This window comes from Passer montanus, unplaced genomic scaffold (assembly GCF_014805655.1).
Source record: "Passer montanus isolate IOZ18808 unplaced genomic scaffold, ASM1480565v1 scaffold3, whole genome shotgun sequence".
Taxonomy (NCBI): domain Eukaryota; kingdom Metazoa; phylum Chordata; class Aves; order Passeriformes; family Passeridae; genus Passer; species Passer montanus.
This window is the reverse complement of record NW_024367707.1, coordinates 8,271,665-8,294,808: the sequence shown is the minus strand read 5'-3', so window position 1 is coordinate 8,294,808 and position 23,144 is coordinate 8,271,665.

The following is a 23,144-nucleotide window of genomic DNA, read 5'->3' as shown; positions in this document are numbered from 1 at the left end:
TTGGAGGAGCTGGGTACAGTTTTTCTTTTTTTCTGCAATACATTCAACTGTGTTATGAATGTAGGTGATCAATTAAAAACCTGCCTCCTTGAGTGAACATGATCCTGGGATTTTCTGGTCTGCGAGTCTCTGTGATTGCTTTTTTTACTTGACTGTCAGTATTTTGGGGAAGGTCATAAGTCTAGCTATACTTTTTTCCAATTCTTTGTCCTGGCTTATACCATTTTTTTTCTAATCTCCTAACTAAAATCCAGTACTTTCACCATATTTCTCTTTTTCCTTCTGGGGCATTAACTCATTCTTTCTCAACCTGGTTGTCAATGAAGATTGTCCTGGGAGTGCAGAGGAGGGTTCAAGTGCTAGTTTGCTGAGTGTACTTAAGCTCCAGAGAATTAGCTTGTGGTAAATGTAGTGTTGCTTTAATAAAAATCTGTTGAGTCCATTGCTTTAATCCCCATAGCGAAACTTTCTTTCTTTTATTCTATATCTCAGGTTTAAGATTGCATCCACTTCTAGAGTGCAGAAACCTAAAGGGAGGTGGAGGTGCAAGGAAATTCTTATCATACCTATATCACCAACTAATCCTTGATTAATCCTTAAATGAGATTTTCTCAAGTCCACTCTTCCTCTGTACTTGACTGTACTCGGAAGCATTCATGGAGAGGCAGGTTTAGATTGAGTTCTGAAATATTCTTTAGGGGAAGAGACTGTCTCACCCAATTCTTGTTCACATGTGATAAGTAGACAAGACCTGGTCTAGTTGAAGAGCTGACAGTCTGTATTACCAGCAGGTATTCTGGGCTCAGCTCACCTCCAGCCTGTTCGGGATGCAGTAGATCCAAGTTCAAGTTGAACAGTACCCAGTAGCCTGGAAAGTGGCCAGGCAATGTGAGTGGCATGCTTGCATATATTCCTGAAGCTGTTGTTTCCATTTCATGGCAGATGGAGCTGGGATTTTTCAATTTCCTGTAAGGGAGAAGTATCTGGAGCCAGAAGTAAAAGTCTAGTGAATTCCAGAATTTTGTAACAAAGCTAAGCTCTGCAGTAAACCAGCCAAAGCAGAGGTATCCAGGCAAAGAATTGACCACTTATTATCACATTTCTGTAATTTATTTCCTTGAAAGCAAGAAGGAAGTACAGGAGAAAAGAAGAAGCAAGGATGATTGTCATTCAAGCATCACTAAGAAATTCTGATCTAAGATGGTAGGTTAGAAAGTTAGAAAAGATGGTAGGTTAGAAAAGTTAGGGGAATACAAAGTCTTAATCCAACGATTTCCTCTTGAGTTCTTAGATACAGCAGTTTATTTAAGTAGGAGATTGAAACAATCTGCTTTCTTTTTTTGTGTGTGTGTGTATAGCTTCATATTTGGAGTTAGTCAGATAGCAGAAAATTGTTGATGAGTAACTCAGTCACTAAATTATGGAACAAAAGCATTTTAAGCATACATATTACAGAAATGGTTAAAATACCTTTCTTTTTGTCTAGCCCCATCATATGCTTATGTGTGTGTATAGAGATATATCTACATACCCACACACCCCCCTACACACCCACCCACCACACACCCCTTCAGTAGCTTTGCTTGAATTCATCATCATGTCCCTCAAGCCAAGTGACTCTGTGTCCATAAAGCACCTCCAAAGGTGCTCAGGAACTTTCCTTTTCTCTCTGTATCCCAAGGCCTGTGCTTCCCCAACGATGCATCTCCATTCTAATCTCCAGACAACAATGTACCTAGAGACTTGCAAAAGCTTGAAAAAATTTGATCTGGGGCACAAACTTGAGACCCATGTTATCAACATGACATGGTAGCAAATGAACTACATACAAATAAGTTCCTGTTGCATCACAATTCTTTCATGCTATTCTACTCTTTTATCTTGAATTCTGTCTGTAATAACTTTTCAGCAACCTTATCTCAAGCAGCCTGCTCCTTACAGAAACTGGTGTCCTGACAAATCAATTACCTTTTGCCTATTCATAATCAGTTCTTGAGGTCACAACAAATGCCTGCAAACATATAGAGAGTGTGAGGAGGCATAAACAAGAGGTGAGTTGTACCAGTCACCAACAGGGCAATGAATCTCTCTGGTCTGTGTCAGATGGATCATTCATTAGTACCTGCAGAAACATCTGCAAAACTGTGTGGAGCAAACTGAGGGTATAGAAACATGAATGAGGGCAGCAGTCCCAGGTGGACAAATGCATTATCAGATTTTTTTTTTAAATATAAAAAAACCAGATGGCTGTAGTTATCTTGTCTTTAGTATGTTGCAAACATTCTGCCTCCAAGATGTTCTGACTCCTCAGTCAGTGCCAAGTGGCAGTATAAGCCACCTCACTTAACTCTGAACCCATAACAGCTAGATATGAAGTTTAAGCCTGCTTGGCTGCTATGGACACACTAAGTGCATCTGCAGAGGAAGTCTAATTTTGCCTTTTCTGGATACCTATCTTAAAAAGAGTTGGATTGTTATCCATATTGAATCACCTCTGCTCAATATATAAGGAATTTAAGCTTTGGCTTAAGGTGATATGGCTAAGTTTTAGAGGGCTGATTATAGACAAGAGGAACCCTGACTTAATAATCCATGTAAAGTCTCCCATGCATTGCTGTTCTTAAATATAGATCACAGTTGGCAAGGGCTGAGCTTATCTATTCTGTGTCTTTTAAAAAGGATGTGGTTGTCTCATTCGTTTTGAGAATCAAAAAGTCTTCCTGTCCTGGAGGTGGTGGTCCCTTATGATCCTTGTAAGAAAGGCACTCAGACTACATAAGACATCACTTAAAATACCATTTATTAGCACTAACAGTGGAGGATAAAGCAGTATTGTTAATCTTACATCCTTTTAGGTGCCAGAAATCACAGTTTGTGCAGTTGAAGAGGCCAATGATCCACAAAGTGCAGACCTTGTCTGTGGAAGAGGTCAGTCCATTTTGATCATTTGAGCTATTATGGAATTTTCCTACCAAAAAATGGCTTTTTTCATAATTTCTACTGTCAAACTTAGGGGTTTCTTGCTATACTTTTAGAGACATATGGGGTTAGGCTGATGGCCTAATCCCTGGTACCAAGTGGGAGCTGCCTGCAGGCTCCTCTATTAGAGCAAACTGGCTGAGTTTATTCTGCATCCATGACCTTTGTGTGGTACAACACTGCCCAAAGGCCAGGCTGGGCTTGCAGAACAGCATTGCACAGCACAGCAATGCTGCTCAGGTTAAAACTGCTGTGGGGATTGCTGTCTCCTCAGTGTACAATGCTCTTCAGTCAGGACCACTGTAATATCTTCAGAACAGCTGTGGAGCTCATGCAAGCAGTATCTGCTTTTTGGGGAAGCTTTAACAATGCATGGATGATATTTTGGGGCATTTCTGCTGAATGTCCTTGCTCCCCTTCTGTACGTCCTGGGCTATTTACTCAACTGCTGCTCTTCTGCAGCAAGCTGGTGCACACTAAACTTTGGAGGCCTCAGCAAAGCCCCAGACATGAGATGCCTCTGTGAAAGAACCTTAAAACATTGCAGTGTCAAATTGAGAGCTGGGACAGGTGCATAGAGCAGAGATCCAGGCTGATTGTTTTAGCCCAGCATAGGAAAGGCACATTCTAAGATAACCTTTTTGTCAGACTTACTGTTAGGGAATTTTGCACTGAGATGTGTGCACCTCTTTTTATGAGAGTCCCAGGGTGGGTTTTTGAGTCAAACTGACATCTCTTCCTGGGAGGCAGGCTCCATTTAAGATGCTTTGGTATCTCAGTCTCTCCCTAGTACAGATGTGCACCCTCAGAGGTTGTGAGTGAATGGCTTTGGGACTTTTGAAATGCTACTTTTGCAGCTAACTAATTCAATGAGTAAGTAAATTTTCTCCCAGTGAAAGATCCAATATCCTTAATGTACATGGTAGCATTTTTACTGTAGAGACAATCATCATGGCAGATGCTGAACAAAAATACAGATATTCCCTGCCCTTAAACATACCCAAAGCCCTGGGCATCATCTGCCCTTACAGCTTGTTTATAGCTTTCATCTGGTAGGTATTTTTTTCCTGTCCTTTTATTCAGATAATTTATTGTATCTTGGTGATAAGTTTTTCCTTGAAACCTTATGCTGAGGTGTGTGTATTTGGTCTCTTATAAGGCTAAATAGAAAGGAAGAATGGTTTTAGGGTTGGCCAAACACAGCTTGACAATGACTGTATAGGGAAACATTAGAGAGAATGCCAAATTTTTGTTTGAGGTAAGATGATTCTTTTCTCTTTACCTTCAGCCATCCCAATCTTGAGCTAATAAGACTCATCTCCCCAAAGTCACTTATTAGTTTTTAATTTTTTTTGCTTGGCACAATCTCAGCTATATTCAGTCCTCTCTATGCTTTAACCCTGCCATTACATTTTTTTATATGTAGTTCTCATTTTTTCCTGGCCTTGGTGTCCAGACAGTGCAACCTCCTCTTCATGCTTGGCAGATGAGTTTCTCCTACACTGATTCTATCTGATCAGGCAGTCATGAATTTTTCGTTGTTTGAGGAATTTTCAAAACTTTCCCAAGGCTGTTTTTAAAGTGTTTCCAGTCCTTCAAGTTTTCTTTTATAAGATCAAGGTCCTTCAGTTTTGTATCTGGCTCTTTACCATACAAGTTGCCTTCAAAGGTCATTTGTTTCAATTAATTTTGATTAAGAAATAATAATTTTCAACTGTAAATTGAGTGCATGCTCAGATTGCTGAGGGAAATTGTTTTTTTTTTTTCTGCTACAGTATGTATTTAAACTGTGTCATTTGTTTCAATTAATTTTGATTAAGAAATAATAATTTTCAACTGTAAATTGAGTGCATGCTCAGATTGCTGAGGGAAATTGTTTTTTTTTTTTTTTCTGCTACAGCATGTATTTAAACTGGTTTTGTTATCATTCGTTCTGTTGTGAAGGACAGAACAGAAGTCCCCAGTTTGGCTGTGGTGCAGGTTGAGCCTAACTTTAAAATATTGATTCAGCATATGAAGGCTTGATACAACTTGATCTGGTCACTACAGACCATTACTCAGAGTCCTTGACTTTTGTCACTCTCAGCTGTAGGCTTGGTCTGGATGAACACCAGGTGCTGCTCCCAGAAACCTGCTAAATAAAACTTGGTCTGAGAAAAGGGGTCACTTGAATAATTTAATACCTAACAGATGGACTTCCTTAAATACAGAAGTCATCATGATTGTATGGACATTGTCTTTTAGAAGTGGGGAAGGGTCTGTGAAAAGGAAATACTGTCAGTTTCTTTGGCTGTAGGATGTTGAGAGCAACTTGGCAGTTATAGTTTGTGGGAAAGTAATTTAAAATTGGAGGTATTTTCTTGTATTTGAAGTTTCTAAAACTTCAGTCAGCTGTGACTGAGATTTTGGACAGAAAGATTATAGTAATTATGACTGACATACTTGTTTATCCTTTTAACATAGGCAGAAAGAGGTTGTTAAGTCATTGGAATAATTCAGATAGAATGAGGAGAAATGTTTTATATAATCAAGAATGAATTTGCTGCTCCAAGGACTAGCATTTATTATGGAAAATTTTTGGTACTTATGTACCATGCAAATTTACAAGGGTACTTACAGATACATGCACTCAAAGTACTTTGCATAACAGTAATGGCTGCAAACGAATGAAAATATACTTAGGTCAGACACTAAAACCTACCAAAACATTCTTAAAGTAAAGCTCAATAAAATAAACCCCACCATTATCACCTGAGCTAGGATTTAATAACATAAAACCACATTTGTGTAATAGTATTTTATATTAGATACAAGAAAGCTATTCTGACAAGAGTCTATTTGATTGACTCTCTGGTAACAGAAGAAATATGTTATCAAAAGCAGTTTCCTCCTACCAGACCTGGTGCACTAAAGTCCAAATATATGTTATTACGTTTGTAGATGCAGTTTTTGACAGAGCTTTTCATTTTTTGAAACTGTTCATTAATGACACACAGTGCCTACATAATTTTTCAAATACTCACATATTGACCAAACTCAGTTACATAAACATCTTGGGTCTTGATTTTACCTTACAAAGAATTTGCTAGGAAAATAATAGAGCTACTTAAAATGACCACTTTTTCCAACACTTTTCTATATGTACATGTCTTAGATACCCACAGACCTCTGGAAATTACATAGTTATTATGGATATTTAGGAAAAGACAGCTACTATATGTCCCTAGCTAGCTCACATTGCACTGGGTACCTGAGTGTCTTAAATATCTTAAATATTGCCATCTCTGATGGTAACACTCTCATTTCCTCTGAAGTTTCCTTCTGTTACTGCAATTACATGGTTTTCATATTGCTGTACCTCAATCTATGTAAATCTGATTGCTGGATTGGGTCCTTCCTTTGTGTAGGTTTGATTTCACACATCTGGACCTCTTTGTACTGAAATATATAAAATTTTTCCTTGGAGTGTAATAAATGATTTTAACACAGCATCGTGAAGGAGCAGAAATTCCTTCTCCTTCCTCCCACTTACTGCTGTGGCTTATTTGAAACCACAGAACTCACAGAGATCTTATTTCAACTGTTTCAAAACTTTTTCTACAATCTCTGTCATTAATTTGTGTTATTGCTTTTTTGCCTTCTTTCTATTTATTATGAGGGTCTGGCCTCAGTATGAACCTTGAGAGATTGCTATCTGGGAGCATTAAAGAGATTTAAATCCCTTAATGTTCAATACTTTAAAAACTATTTTATGATATGCCAATTAAAGGTGACATGCTGCAATCCCTCATTGAGTGGCTGCCTAAAGTAACAGGATCCCACGGAGTACATTACAGATATGGCTCAAGAGAAAATTGACAGTATGTCATATTTCTCCTCTTGCCCTTTCCTCATTCCCTGAAAAATGCAACTTTAAAAAGGTAAGGAATTCAATACAGATTATTACTGAGTTGAAAGGTGCTGTTTTTGTTGGAGGAGAGAAAGTTGCAAGTGCTTTAGACAAAAACAATGGCCATCCAAAGTGGATAATTCCTGGTGCAGGAAATGTAACTCCTGGGATGGGGGGCTCTCCCTTCATAAATACTTTCCAGAAAAAGGTATAAACTCAAGCATTATTGCTAGAGAGGATCAGTCTTAATATTCATGTGTCATTTCTGACCTGTGTTTATTGTCCACTTTAACTGTTTGCAGTGATGACCACTCTGTCATCATTCTGGGAGAGTGGATGGCAACCCCACATTTAGGGGACAAGAGAAAACATAATCACTTTGGCACACTTGCTACCATGTTCTCTACATTTTTGAGAATCATTTAATGTTTCTTCTGTACCACTCAACCCACTACTCTTATTAAATGGAATAAAATTATGAAGGAAAATGTATTCTGGGCAAACCTGAAGCCAAATCTACCTTTAGTGGAACGAGATGCAATTTCTCATAAGTTAGGACAGCTGCACCCTCATATATTACAGATATATTTGATGAATTTGCACTCTCCTTCTGTTTAATCAAATGGTTGGATTAAAAAAGGCTTTACACATAGAGAAAGGGAGAAGACTGAAGTGGTTGCTTTTAGTGCTCATGTGGGAAGTGCTATCCACCCAAAAGTACTACTCAGACATGGCCCTTCTTGGCTTCTCTGTGGCCAACAAAAGTGGCAAAACCCAGATACTATTGCATATCTGCACATTCTCCATCTATTCACTCATAGCCATTGCCCAGTTTAACTTCTGAAATTCTCTCAGACCACAGCATGGTGGTGAGCAGCTGACAAATTTTAAGGACTGAAGGAGACGCAAATGAATCTTCCTGTTTCTAAAGTTCCTTATATGCTTTCTGTTAACCTCTAAATATTAGAAATGTAGTATAGTTATAAATTCCTGCTCTGTTTAATCAGCACCCAGGAGTAGTACAGCTATTGCAAAGGGGGCTTGGCTGAGCCCTAAACAAGCAGCTCTTTCAGAGATGCTCTTAGTAGGCAAAGCATGTGTCTGGCTGTTGGGTTTTGGGGTTTTTTGCTTGGGTTGCTTTTTTTTTTTTTCCACTTAAGGAAATGTGATGTATTCATGTTATGTATCTCTTATCTTTGCCTTGCCTCATGCTGGAAGGCTCTTTAAGAAAACAATTTAAAGCCCCCTCTGTATAGGATGAACCGACACAACTCGCTGTGAGCTGCAGAATGCCTGTGTATCTTTGGTTCATCTCTCAGCACTGGATAGCACAGGGGTAGGGCTTTGCTCTCTTCAAAACTAGAATGCCTTTTCAGAAAGCACTTGATAGGAAAAGTTCCCACTTTTTGAAATGTAAAGAGGCCAAAAAATGTAGCATTTTCTGTACTGTTGATATCTCTACTGTTGTCTGGAGGAAGGGCTGATAATCAGCATGTCTATGTTGCACCTTATCTGTGGCTTCAGTTGAAGGTCTTGCAAAGCAAGATCCGAAATCTTGAAATTTACAGTTAGTGAAAACAGGATATTCACTCACAGATTGAGATAAAAGTGACAGATGGGAGTAAGAAGAAAGTCTCATCACATCTAGCCTTTTTTCTCAAGCCAGAGACCCTCTGTCAGACTGTGATCTCATAGCATCACATAGTTGAAACAGAGATTGTATTTGGTTACTGCTCAAGTGGGAGACTTTGGGGGGTGAAATCCCATGGTGGTGTGGAAGCAGAGTAACAGCTGTCACCCTTCCCAAACCACCTGAGATCTGAGAAGAGTTCAAGAAAACAGGGGTAGTTCCATTTGCAGCCCAGTAAGAAAGCCGAGTTCCCAGGGCGGAGGTCTGCATGAAAACAGTCTTTAGTAAAACCTGTTTGAGACATGAGCCTTTCAGTTTCTAATTTCTGCAGCACTTTATGACCCTCCTCAGGTCAGTGCAACCATTGGTTGGCCTGTATAAATTACATCAAGCACTGGTGGGAATGACAGTGTAAGGTAGCAGTAGCTTAAAGAGATTTTTGCAAGCAGAGCTATTTAGCCCTCAGGGAATTGACACTGGTATAGTTTTTATCAATCACATTTTGCAAGAAGTAGAAGGATGTGATTGGGATAGCATTGATTTCAGTTTTCCTTTTCAACCAAGAAATCTAGAAGAATTTGGTAATAGAGAATTGGGCTCTGTAGTATCATGGAGGGGGGGGACATATCTTAACCAAATAATATTTTTATAAAATTTATTTCCTGCTCTCATGTAAGCATTAAAAAAAGTTATACTGAAGACTAAACCAATTGCTGGACCAATGAGATTCCATCTACACATATTTAATTAATCTCCAGACTTTAGGTGTCCCTATATAGATGTCTGTGGGGGATCTAGGGTCTTGGCTTGCTTCTTCACATAAAGGGACCTGATGCCAGTTGAGGCCCTCAGTGATCTGTCCTTGCCTCCTGCTCTTGGGCCAGACGGGTCTGGGGCTCCACTCTCATGCCCAGGAGCCCTTTACATACATCTTTGATTCACATCACACTTCTACACAAGTTTAAAGTAAAGCTGTTGGATGTGCTGATTGGAGCACTTACCCAGTGAACAGAAATGGGTTCAATGTGTCTTTGTATCATTGGAATACAGAAAAAAAAATCAGCTCCAAAAAGCCAAAAAAAAAATGGTAAGAAGTGATCTCACTGCTGCACTAGCCCAGGCAGATCCAGTTGTGAGCCATTCAGTGTGGTGGCTTCACGCTCTCACCAGCAAGATTCACTGTGAAGCCTGGTGATGAGGGACTTTGCCTGTAAGAGATTTAAATGTGGCTTCAATTCTTAGTCTGGAACTTTTTCCAGTCATTTATTCATTAATTGTTTGCAGTAAAAATAAACACAGAGGCATGTAACTGATGTGCCATAAAATGTGGTGTACGTTATTTATGTGCTCATGTTTCTCAGTCACTGGACTGATAAATTCTGAATTTGTTAATAGAAAGTAAAAAAAAAAAAATAGCTCCATACTGTAAGGATTGACTGGCACAGACTTTGCTTATGCTAGTAAAGCAAAGCTAATTTATTACTTAAGTTTACTAGTATTTATAGGTTGTTATGTTTGGTATATACAAAATGTTTTACTTGACCCCTTTTGCCTTGGGCTCTTTTAGAAACACACATTTCTTGATAATCCTTCTTATGCTAGTAATTTCTTTGTTAAACTCTTTTGCTAGCAATGTCTTTGTTATCTCTCTTCTTATCAGAGTGACCAGACATGATGTCTTCACTTCTGCTCTTGCCTTGGGTTTCTCTCTCCCTTGGCTTTCACTGTACCAGGGCTAAAATGCTGGCAGCACTACCCAGCTCAGCTTCTGTAGCTGTCTGATCTCTAACACCAAACAGGAACACAAAAGGGGTAGTGGGGTGTTCATGTGTGCTGCTGCACTCCTTTCCTGCCATTCTCAAAGCCCTGTACTTGACACACCTGACAGAAGGGCAGGTGATTTGGGTGTGAACACCAATGACACGGAGGGAGCTCAACCAAATCACTGTTCTCTGGGCAATCACTCCTTCAGCAGAAATGCAACAAGAGCAAGAAATCATGGGCATGGTCTTCAGGAGTAATATTTTGAACATTCAGGTACTGCCATGGTTTCTGTTTTAAGCTGAGATCAGAAAAGATCATATTTTCTTTGTGTAATGTAAGTGCAAGGATTTGAATAAAACCACAGAAAACAGTATTCTGTAAGGGAATTATACGCCACAAGATTTTCTGCAAAGGACAGTTTCAAATAACTGGAACTGGTGTGTTTCTCATGTCTGCTTAGTTTTACAGTAATTGGTATCTTCTAGGTCCCCAAACAATGTAGGATTCTGGCTAAGCATTTTGCTAAAATGCAATGCAGATGAGACAGCTCTGCACTGAACTAGCACCTGTTTTGCAACAAATCTGTATTTCTCTCTTAAAACATTAAAACAAAAAATGCATGAATGTGAAGTTAAAGAGTCACCTTAGCATCTGGTTTTAAAAATTTTACTATTTGCTCAGATTGATTAATCCCTGGGTTTCTGTTATTTGAGTGCTGCCCATAATAACTTCAGAGCTGAATTATGGTGAATGAATTAGGTACCAAATCACCTGTCAGAAGCTACTCTTACATCAAAGCAAGGCTGCATCCAACCCTAAGAGAAGAAGAGGTATTACTAGTCTAATCAGCCTAACAGTGGTTAAAAATCTCTTTTTAAAATTTCTTTAAGCACATCTGTTATTGGGTGATATATTTCAAGAATAAAATTTGTGAGAACATAAGTGATCTACACGTACAAAGCTAACCAGCTATCACTAGAACAGAGTATGTGGTATTTTCTGTACTCTTGGAACACACTAAAACTAGACTTCCATGTTTCACTGCTAACTCTTATGTCATAGCCTTGAGAAATGTGCAACAGCTCTGCAAATTAATCAACAGAATTATGCTGTCCTTTTAATATAGCTCACTCTCCTCCTTGACTATGGAGAGAAAGGACATTTTGGATCAGTATTTAATCAGTAGGTTCTCAGACTTAGTCTTGAAATGTCAGATCTTAATCTCTCTTGCCTTGAAAAGTGAAGATATTGGGATTTGATATTGGGATTTGATATAATAGCTTTGTCTGAGGGATATAGTCCTTCTGTCAATACTCTCCTTAGAGAGCAGCTTGCCCATAACCCAGGGCCCTGCATTTCTACTGCCCTGGAACCAGACTCTGTTTCCTGAGACTAAATGGCAAAGTCAGAAAGTTTCTCTGTACATTTTCTTCAGCTTTAAACATATGAATTTGCAGACATTTAATTTAAACATGGGGTCAATAAAAAAATAGTAAAATACTAGTTTAGGAAAATTGCATGAAGGATTTATTAATGACGTGTGGTAAAAGTTATCAAATCATAAAGATTAATTAATGTTCTATTAAAACCAAGAGTTCTCCACTGTGCCCAACATATTTTTATATAGAGAGAACAGTTAAGTAACTGATTTCATGGGGGAAGTTGGCCACAATTAGCAAGGAGAGAGCTGACAATCTCTAATGACTTCTTGGTGAGCTCTGTGGTGAAAGTGGGAAAGACAGACAAAAAAAGTGAGTAGGATCAGCAGAAAAAACAGTGGTTTCATGCATTTTGAATCCAAATACAAGTACCTCTGTCTGCTTTATAACTTGCTCATATTGCAGTAAATCCTAAACTAATTTCTTAAAGGTTCATCTGGAGCCTTAGCTGGTCATTCTGTCACTGTAAACCTTTCAGGCAGAAAAAGTGTCAGCAAATATAGATCACTGATTTGATAGCTTAGATCAGAGCAGGTTTTGGAGTGACCATGTCTTGCTAAGGAGGACTTATGAAGCAATTCTCTTTTCCATGAGTTCAAATGGTACTAAATCTTTGTTCCCAGCTGTACCAGTTTTAATTATCTGAAGTGTTTTTAAGAGTAGTCAAGAGAGTGAGTACCCTATCCAAAGCTGAATTGCTGAAGTTGAGGAAAGATTCACAGCTTATGTGAGGAGTGCAAGTGGCTTTGTGGGCACCACGCACAACCGCAGTTCTCACACGTCCATGCTGGAACACTGCCGGGGTGCCCTGCTGCTGCCTTTGTCCTCTGGAATTTGCTTTTCTCCCATGGAATTGAATTTAGGGATTAAAGGTGGAGATAAACTGCCCAATATTTTGTCCAATTAAACCTTCTGGATGAGAAGAGCTTTTGAATCTTGGCATTAACCTATCTTTAATGATTTCAGTAGACTTTGTGGATGACAGTAGACCAGCACTGAAGGTCAAGTCTGAACAAACAATATGAAATTAGAGGAGGTTATGCAGAAGAGATTGTTTTACCTAGTACTTTATAAATAAGCAATAGTTATTACACGTGAATCTTATTTTCCAGGGTATCATAGAAGTATTTTTCAAAGCTGGTGTTTTTCTCATTTCCTGTGCAGTCAGGTAGACAGTTTCCAATAATTTCAGGTCAGAATGCTTTGTATTTTTCCTCACATGCTGATAGCAATGACTTCAGACCTCATACCTAAAAATCCCATACCTGTTTAATCTGAAGGACATTAAGGCTACAGAAAAAATGTGAAAGAATTAAACAAGCACATCCCTATTTTCACTTGGTAGAGTAAAGATAATTTGTGCTGCCTTCTGTATTTGTTTATGGTTTTTTGTTGACTTTGGGTAACAGAAATGATCTAATTTTCTGCAGGACATTTCTATACTCAAGTTCTTCATTACTACCCTTCCCCCAAGGTCCTGCTTCCCTTTTTTGTCAAATATCATGAAAACTTTGGGTATCAATCCCATGGTAGTGAAGGTAGAATTTGTCAACCCAACAATAGGTGGGACCTACTGCCAGCTGAGCCCAAGACAACTTCAAACAGACCATGAAGGACATCTCCTGAAGAATGTAGGCAAGGGCACAGGAGAATCACATGGTCCTGCTGCAGGCTGTCACTGGGAGAATGAGGTGTCCAGAACTCCCAGATTCAAATCTCATGGCATTCAGGTAAAGCACCATTACCTTTAGACAGAGCCTGGAATCTCTGATATTGTGATTTACTTAAGAAAGTATGGAGTAAACACCATAAAGTAAACTCCTTAAAGTAAACTCAGATTGAATTAATGTTGCCTTTCATACAAAACAAAGATGCTTAATGGCTTACAAGATAGCAGCCTTGAAAAATTAAACTTTCAGTTTTAGATCCTTATATCCTATCTAGGGGAGAAATTTTGTGATTAGTAGGGTGGTGTGGGAACATCCATTACTTTTCCTTGACAAGGTTCCAAAAACGTGAAATTTCAGAAAAATTCAGATGAAGAATCGCATAACACTGAGGCTGAAATGGCACCTCTGGAGATTTTCTTGTCCGACCCTTGCTAGCTACAGCAACTTGCTCAGGACTGCATCCAGTTGGGTTTTGAATATCTCAGAGGTGGAGATACCTCTTTGGAAAACCTATTCTTGTGTTTGGTCAACTTCATATTAAAAGAAGTGTTTTCTTGTGTCCAGGTGCAATTTTATGTGTATTCAGTTTGTGCCCACTGCCTTTTCTCCTGTTACTGAGCACCACTGAACAGAATCTGGCACTCTCTTCTTTGTTCTCTTCTACCAGGCATTCTACACATCGATGAGTTTCCCCTAAAGTTTTCTTCTCCAGTCTAAGCAGTCCCAGGCCTCTCAACCTCTTCTCAGATGTTCCAGTCCCTTCATCACTTTCATGGCCCTTTGCTGGACTCCAGCACCCCTGGGGAACCCAGAGCTGGGCCCAGCACTACAATTGCTGGATCCACCAGTGCTGGAGAATCCCTTCCCTCAGCCTGCTGCCTGTGCTGTGTCTAACACAGCCCCCAGTCTTTGGTCACAAAGGCACATCTCTGGATCATGGTCATCTCGGTGACACTGGGGATGCCCAGATCCTTCTCTGCAGTCCTGCTTCCAAGCATGTAGCCCCCAACCTGTCCTGATGCCTGGGATTATTCCTCAGCAGGGGCAAGACTTTGCATTTCCCCTTGTTGAGTGTCATGACATTCCTCACAGTCCAACTGTCCAGCCTGTCCAGATCCCTCTGAATGGCAGCACACCTGACTGTTACTGTCACCACCTGCCCCAGTTTTGTGTCATCTGCAAACTTGTGAAGGGTGCACTCTCTCCAAACATCTAGATGATTAATGAAGATGTTAGCCAATATCTCCCTCAGTAGTGATCCCTGGGATACTCTGCCTAAATAAGTAATAATGTACTACCTAAGTACATAAGGATGACCTCAGTTCCACCACACACTTTCCTCAAGTCTGTAATACAGTTTTAGTTGAACTAAAATAAAGCTTAATCATAACTTCCCTAAAATCAGAAAGCTCTGTCACTACAATGTTGTACTGTCAGTACAATGCTGTTATGTTATGGTTTCAAGGATGTTAACTATAGGTCTTCCATATATTTTTAGCTGGTCTCATGTTATTGAATTATAGCTAATTTTGTACTTTTCTTTTTTTTTTTTTTAGCACAATTGTAATTGTCATGTGTGAAGATGGAGAACAAATTTTATCCAGTAACTTTGTATGAATGACAAAATGCCATCCTTACAAGATTTGTAGGGTGAAGTGATTCCTTTTTCTGGACTGACTGGAAAAGAATGTAGAGAAGCTATGTAAGGCCCTGACAGATCTGAAATAGAAGATGGGTGGTGGAATAGGGAGCACTGACCTTCAAAGGTAAATACAGTGTGAGAAGAGCTGCTTTGACTGTAACTGAACAGTGCCAACCATTTAAGGAGAAGTTAGCTTGAAAACAGAGGAGCATAGGGAAGGAAATGAAATTGTTAGAGTTCAGATCACATACACTGAGACAATAATTTCCATATATCACGTGTGAGATTCTTCTGCCAAGTGAGAAAGTATCATTGATTTTACTCACAGAGAGTTATGGCAGAAATGAGAAGCATCATAAATCTCTACCAAGCACTGTAAGTGAACTCTGTTCATCACCATTTCCTCCACTGTCCAGCAAAGAAGGTGGGGCAAGAGTTCTTAAAAGACAAAAAAATGGTGCAAGAGTTATAAAAGAGACAGTACTAGGAGAAAATGAAAGGGCATTCAGTGATTTGCCTCTAAGTGTGGATGTGATGCCTTACACAGCTGCAAACAAGTTGCAGGCATTAAACAAGTGAATAATGAGCTTCATGGCAGGTGTTGGCTGGATTTCTTTTGTTCCACTCTCTCTGCTCCGTGCTCTGTGTGAGCAGTGAGAGGGAGACAGAAACATCACCTGCTTGCTCAGTAGGAATTATATTGTCACTCAAACTATGAAGCAGAAGCTGGAGAATATTTGCTGCCTGCTCATAGCCAGTTCAGGTATGCAATGCTGTGGGCAAAGCGTGATGGAGCCTAAAGAACACAACTGGCCTTTGCAGAGTCTGGCCTCAGTTGTCTCTGAGAGGAGCTTTCCCTGCTATGGCAGTAATTTGTCTACAATCACACTGTGATTCATATCTCTGGGCTAAAACATATTGCAAAGGGAGTAGAAGCTTGTAGTTTTGTTTGAGGGTTGATACAAGGATGAAAAGTGAGAGAGAAGTACCCCTGTCCAATCTAGGGTAGGAAGTCTGTGCCTCAAATAGTCATCTACAGGTTAACAGTGGAAAATATTTCCATTTGTTATTTATATTTCTCAGTGTCTTCTTGGAACATTTTGCCCTCCATCAGGACATTCTCCCTCATTGCTTCCCTGTTGTACAGGGATGGACTTGGGACATGTGGATCCTCCAGTGCTGGAATGGTCTCAGCCCAGTTGCAAATTGCAGAATACTTCCTACAGCTCCTTGCCCAGAGAAATAGAGTGCCTTTTGTCACCACAAGTACTTTTATTTTCTCTTGCCCAGAGTTTTTCTCTCTGCATTGCTGATTTTTGATTATTTTCACTGATGTTATGCTGGTGAAAGCTCTGGGAAATACTTCTTCAGCTATTATTTTGCCTCTAATAATCTGATGTGATCTTCTGATATGAGAAAGTGAAGAATCTGCTTTCTGTTTTTGGTTTCTCATAAATGTGTTTGGACACTCATTCAAACATCACTGCAATTTACATCACACAGGTACACAGAATGCAAACAGTAATATTTTTGATAACAGCCAGGAGAAAAAGGATGGCTGAAAAGGCAGCACTGAGAGAATAAAACAAAAATATAAGAAAAATGTAACTTACCCATCCCTGAAGTTCTTCTCTCTATGTTATTCATTGCACCTGTTAATATGGTGCTGCCGGGGTGCGTTGCTTCAATGGTCATTTCTTGGAATTACAGAATGTGCCAAGTTGGAAGGGAGCCATCAGGATCGAGTCCAAAGCCTGACCCTGCACAGGACACCCCAGGAATCAACCATGTGCCTGAGAGCATTGCCCAAACTCTCCTTGAACTCAGGCTTAGTGCTGTAAACACCTTTCTGGGGAGCCTGTTCCAGTGCCTACCCACTCTCTGGGTGAAAAGCCTTTTTCTAATAAATATACCCTTTCTATGAAATATAATTTATATCCGTTAATGTCAATCTCAGACATCAGGCAACAAAAGCCCAAGGCATGTAAACACTGAAGCTCCTGGTCATTCTGCCCCATTTTCCTACCTTTCCTCACAAAGGCCTCGAGCAGGTGGGAAAACAGTGCTAATCAAGGCACACAAAACAAAAAATCCACAGTTGCAGCATGAGGATATCAGATGAGGTCTCTCAAGCCCTGACAGTGGTTGGATGAGTGTGATATGCACAGACTGACAGCTCCCAAGCGCTGGCAGAGATGTGAGTTCCTTGAACATATCTCACACTGAAATCAGAGGAAAGCATCATGAGTAACTGCTCTGTGCATGCTGGGGTACCTGGCTCCCGGATCCAAGTCTGGGAGCACAGAGTCTGATGTGCAGAAGGATATAAGAGGCACTCCCCAAGACTCTGGCAGGTAGATAGGAATGACTGCACAGAGTGGAGCTCTCCTTGTGGCCTCCACTCTGGGAAAGCCACAGATCAGCAGCTCCTCTTGCAATAGAAGAACACAGAAAATGTGCACTTTCTGCAAAGAAAGGTGAAATCACAGCACATCAGCTGAGGTTCCTATTGCTGCTAATGCTGACAGAGCTGAATGAGCAGAACAAACAAAATATGAGAGATCCCTGGAGAGACCCCAGAGTAAATATTCACCAAAGTTTTGCCACTTTAAAGCTGATATAAAGGGGTTTACTCACAGAAGTATTACCATGTATTAAAATGGGATTGCTCATGTGGATGCATCAGGTCTTAGGCAATGTTTGGGGTAATTTTTTTCCTACATATCAGGTTTTAATATTACTATTGTTGTCTTTTCTTACAAAGATAAACAGATTTTTAGCATGGCATGTCATATAGCTATCTCTTTCTAGTTAGTTTTAAAAATACTATTTTACATAGTATTTTTGATATTATTTGCCTCTCTTGCTGCATCATTGCTATGTATTTTTTCCTAACTGATGGGAATGTTTTTATCACAATTTATTTTACTGACTATATTGAAACGAGTTGCAAATATATCATGAACATTTTCCTCTTATATCAGTAAATTCTCATTCCTTTTAATCACTTTGTATGATGGCTTGCTTCCTCAAATCCAGTGTATTTTGTTTCCTGCTTTTATCTTTTTTTCTTGCAGATATTGCTGACCTTCATCCAAACGCTGTTCTCATAATCAGGTAATATAACCACAAACTTTAAGCTTCTTCCCAGCTTTATCCTCTCTCACATATGATGGATGAGCTCCATTTAAGCCATAGCCTCCAGTATCAGCATTCAGATCCATGCACTGGAGATAATGGGGAGATTTGCTGTACCTGAGGGAGCTGGGATCCAAGGGAATGAGGCAAGCTGAAAAGAAGAGCTGCAGGAAAAGGGTTTGGCAAATTTTTTCACAGGACAATGACAGTGACCTGCTCAGTGCCTTCTATTTGAGGATCACCTGGAAATAGGCTTTGCCACAGTGCTTGCTTAAGCTCCTTCAAATTAATTATTATACCTCTCAGCCTTATTATTAATGTATACTTTGTCACTGATCATCCAATTCATGTGTGTTACACCTCCTCCTTGGCTCAAAGTCTCATTAAATCTCCAAAGAGACTTGTGCTATCTTCCAGTGTGCCCACATATTTATGTAAACCTCTGCAAAATCAGACCTAGGAGCCCTGTCTTGAAAAAATTTTTACTGACAGTCTGCCATGCAATGTGGTTTCAAAAATGTATTAAAAAAGAAAGTGAACAATTTGTTTAATGAACATTTAAATGTATTATTCTGTCATATTTGCACGTTTAAAGTGTTTGTAGAACTGTGATACAGGAGCCACAAAATTTTATGTACAAAGCATGCAAACTTTGCCTAATATAGACTCCAAACAGCATCTGACTATTGCATCTGGCTCAGGTGAATCCCAATGTTTAAGTCATTACTAGTAAAGTAATGGGTGACTTTTGGGAAATAAATTGATGATCTCAGACGTTCTCCTTCTGGACAGTTCACATCACCATATAAATGAAATCATTATTCTACTGTTTTACAAGCTCGGGAGAGAGATAATGAACAGGTCAGGTAAAATAGCTGAAAGACACCTTGTCTTTAAAACAAGGTGGCAGCTAATTAACAGGATGCTAGGGTGATAACTTTTATTCCCACTGCCCTTCCATGTCTTCTTTAGGTTGAAAAATAGAGCTTCTAAGCTCTCTGAAACAGATACAAAGCTCCACACAGGTTTCTGCAATTCCTACATAAAGCTGATAATTTTTGTCTCAGAATTGTATACTAAATGTTTTCTAAACCCTTTACTGATTACTGGAAAATGAGGTTTTATTTACAAACAACCTAACCCTTGGGAAAAAATAAGGTGATTAAAAAAGCAGAAATAACAATATGCAAGAATGCATCTTTAATTAAATAACTTACAAGAGGGGAAACACATTCTAGTATATTTCTCATCTGCTGAGGACTGTTAAAGAAGAGCATATTCTACTAAAAAGGGTTCAGCTATTTTCAGTACATAAAACCATATATATATATTAGAAAATTGAAAGGTCAGTAGGTGCCTTAAGATAACATCTAAAGATAACATCTACTCTATCAACGCCCTGGAAGGCAGTATCAAGATGTATTATTCTTGACCCTTGTTTGTCTAACTGGTTCCTGAAAGTCTCCAATAATGGAGATAGATACCCTTTATGCATCCAACAGCATACCCCAATGTTTAATTTAACTTGCTTTTCTCATTTTTCCTCACATCTGCACAAACTCTTCCATGCATCAGCTTAAGCTGCATCTTGTGTTACCGACTACAGGTTTGGTAAACAGATTATTTTGTTCTTCTTTGGACCAGCTTTTGGTGTACTTTTGTCTTTTTCTCATCGGCCTTGTTCAGCATTCTGCTCTTACTGCCAAGAAACCTGAGTTTGTTATGTTCTTCCTTGAAGATGTTTGCTTTGCTTCTAAAGGATTTTGCTACTTTTCTATGGGTTCTGCCCTTAAAACCTTACTAAAGTTAATTATATGTTAACTACTCCTTCCCTTTTTACTTCCAAAACCTCGTCCTGTGATTGCACATTTGCTTTTCTTGACAAGATTTTTTCTTGACAAACTCATGACCTCAGTAATGACATATGTACTTACAGGGCAAGAATCAAATCTTCATCTTTCTCATCTCTAAAGTATAAGCCAGATGTGAAGTTTCTCATTATTGATTAATAGTTTTTTTCATCCTTATTATTATGGCAGCATTCAAGGCACTGAGAACATAAGGATATGGCATGGAATGTGGGGTTTGAACATTCTTCTGAGACCTGTCAATAAAAAATCAGCTAAAGTATAGTGTATGAGTCAGCAAAACCTGTAAAAATTCCTGAAGTCTTATCTGTCTGATGAGCTTGTCCTAGAAGATATGGTGGTTTTATCATGGCACACAAAGAATTTGAGCATCTGTGTCAAGAAAAGGTCAAACAGAACTCACTTCTGTGTGCCCACTGCAAGGCTGAAGGTTACTGCTTTCCCAAGGACCCTCTGCTCAGCACGGCACTGATGAAAGGTCAGATAACCAGTGGAGATCAGCAATAGGTGGAACTGCATAACCAGATAGTCATAAAGCTTGCCAAGAAATAGAACATGGTTTTATCCATAAAATTTCATTATACAAATGGAAATTTATATTACAGGTAAGACAATAATTATACAAGCATCCTGATAATTTCATTTCCATTTAGAAGTTTCTCCTCCAAAGTTTGTTTTCCCATTGGAAAAATTTCCTCCTGGGTTATTATAAAACCACTTCTCTTGCCTTTAATAGTTTTTCTCCTCCCACACATTTTCATAGTCTTCTCCCTGGATGTCTCTCCTTAGAGTGTGAGTAGGAAAAATAGAGCAACAGTAAAGCCAGTAAGACTTCTTGCTCCCTCATGAAAAACAAAGCATAGCAGCAGATACAGACAATCCCTCTCACTTCCTTGCAGAATAAAACTAACAAACATGCAGTTGCATGAGGGACTGCTCTCCTCAGTTCCTCTGAAGAAATAAAACACACATGACATTAGTAATGAAGTCCTGCTTTGTCACTTAGTACATTCAAAAACATGCTATTGCTGCTAAGAATCATATAGAATAGAAGTAATAAGGCAATAAACAGCCCTTAACGGGGTTTGGCACAATTTCATCCTTGAGAAGGCTCCTTCAGAGGGGCCCCAAGCAGACATTTGTGCATGAACAGGAGGGCTGGAGATGGAATATCACATCTGCTGCAGAGTTTATACCCTGCATAGCACTGCTGGCAAGGAGGCACAGAGAAGGCAATAGTGCAGTGCAAATGTGGAAGGTTTAAGTGGGATTTAGGGGAGGAGGGAATTGAGGTGTTATTTCAGGCCTCCTGTGGATGCATGTAGGCTGGCAACCATGTACCTGTAATCCTCTTCTCCCCTTTCACCAGACCAGCACTAGATTAATTCTCATGTCTATTGCTGACAGGTTTACGAATTACCTCATTAGCTTCTGTGAGTCTGCATTCAGTGTGTGAGAGCAAACAAGCAAAGACAAAACAAAGACAAAAATTCCACAGCAGCCTGGAATTCATTTGTCAGGAAACACAATAGTATGGTATAAGGAATTAATGCAACAACAACAACAAAAAAATCCTGGTCAAAATAATTACATTTCATTTATGCCAGCTGCAGAAGGGAATATGTGGTTTGATTACTTATTGGAACGCTATATTGATAATCACATTTTCCTGGAGACCATGCACTCAGACTTTACCTGCAGGCACTTTCTGTGTATTGAGCTACTATTAAGTTACCATGGAAATTTTTTTTTTCCTTTTTTTGTAATTTTTTTACAGTATTATATTTGTGTTAGGAAACTCTAGTTCTGTATGAATGAGTACCATTGTAAAAACGCATATTATAGAAATACCTATTAAAAATATAAACAATAGCTACAACTGTGCATATGTTTTCAAAATGAAAGAAATGAACTTTTTTTCTCCATAAAATACTTAAAATATTTATGTACTACATATTAATCTTATAATTCCTTGATGAGCAAACCTGTTTTGGGGAAGACAATCCTTCATATCCATTTTTAAAGCTAAAAAGCTTACCAAGGTTCCTGAAGTCCTATAAGCTTTTCTTTTGGGAGGTAGTTTTGAGTCATATATTTATAAAGACCATCTCCTTATTGCCCATGTTCTGCCAAGTTTACAGCTTAGCCTGAAGTGTGGTTTTGTCTGCAAAATAATGTGCAAAAAAAGTGTTCGATTTTTGTGTGATTTTCTCTGTTCTGCCAAACATGAATACATAAAGTCCATCATTAAGTGCCTGAAAAATTAGCTTTCAGTAGCATAGTCAGCAACTCCCATGCACATTTGTGAGGTATTTTGACACTTCTGAAATACACATACTAATTTTTAGAGCAAAAACATGTCCTTTTTTTGATTTTTTTTTTAGATGTTTGAGATTACAAACTTGGACTGTAAGTCTGAAAGTTAAAATGTGTGAAATAGGATGCCTGGATTAAAAATTGCTTTGTGGACGTCTTAGAAAGTAAGTGGAAGGCATAATTTCAGAAGGAGAGTACTAACAGTGCACAAACCATACAGGAATGAATGCATTACAGAAAGTATCAGACAGTACAAATGAAATTAGATGATGTACCATGGGATTTTTGTGTGTGGAAATGTTACAGAAAACAGACAGAGAAAAGTGTGACAGCAGTGTGAATGACAGCCCATATAACCAGTGGAGCCAGCAACCACGAGATGCTACTTACCAGGGAGCCATCCAGGTGGGAAAGGGGTTTGGAAGGTCTCTGTGCCAAAGCAGGGCCACCTCTCATGTCAGACTGCATTACTCAAGGAATTGTCCTGTTGGGTGTTTAAAAACACAAAGGACAGAGGTGGCACAGCCACCTTTCCAAAACAACTGAGCATGGCCTCGCAGTGACACTGAGCAGCTCTCTTGCCACTCCTGGGTGTACTCATCAGACACCACTGATGTGGGTATTTCAAGAGTTCCTGGACTTGATTTTCCTCCAGCAAGGGTGACTTTGCTTCAGACCTTCTCACTGGTCTCAAGAGCCTGGGATTAATTTCTAAAGGCTGGTGTTGCTAAGAAAGAATGAGGCAAGAAAAACATTGAGAACCTCAGGCTTTTCTGTGTCTTTTGCTGATGACAACAAATGGGGCTGCT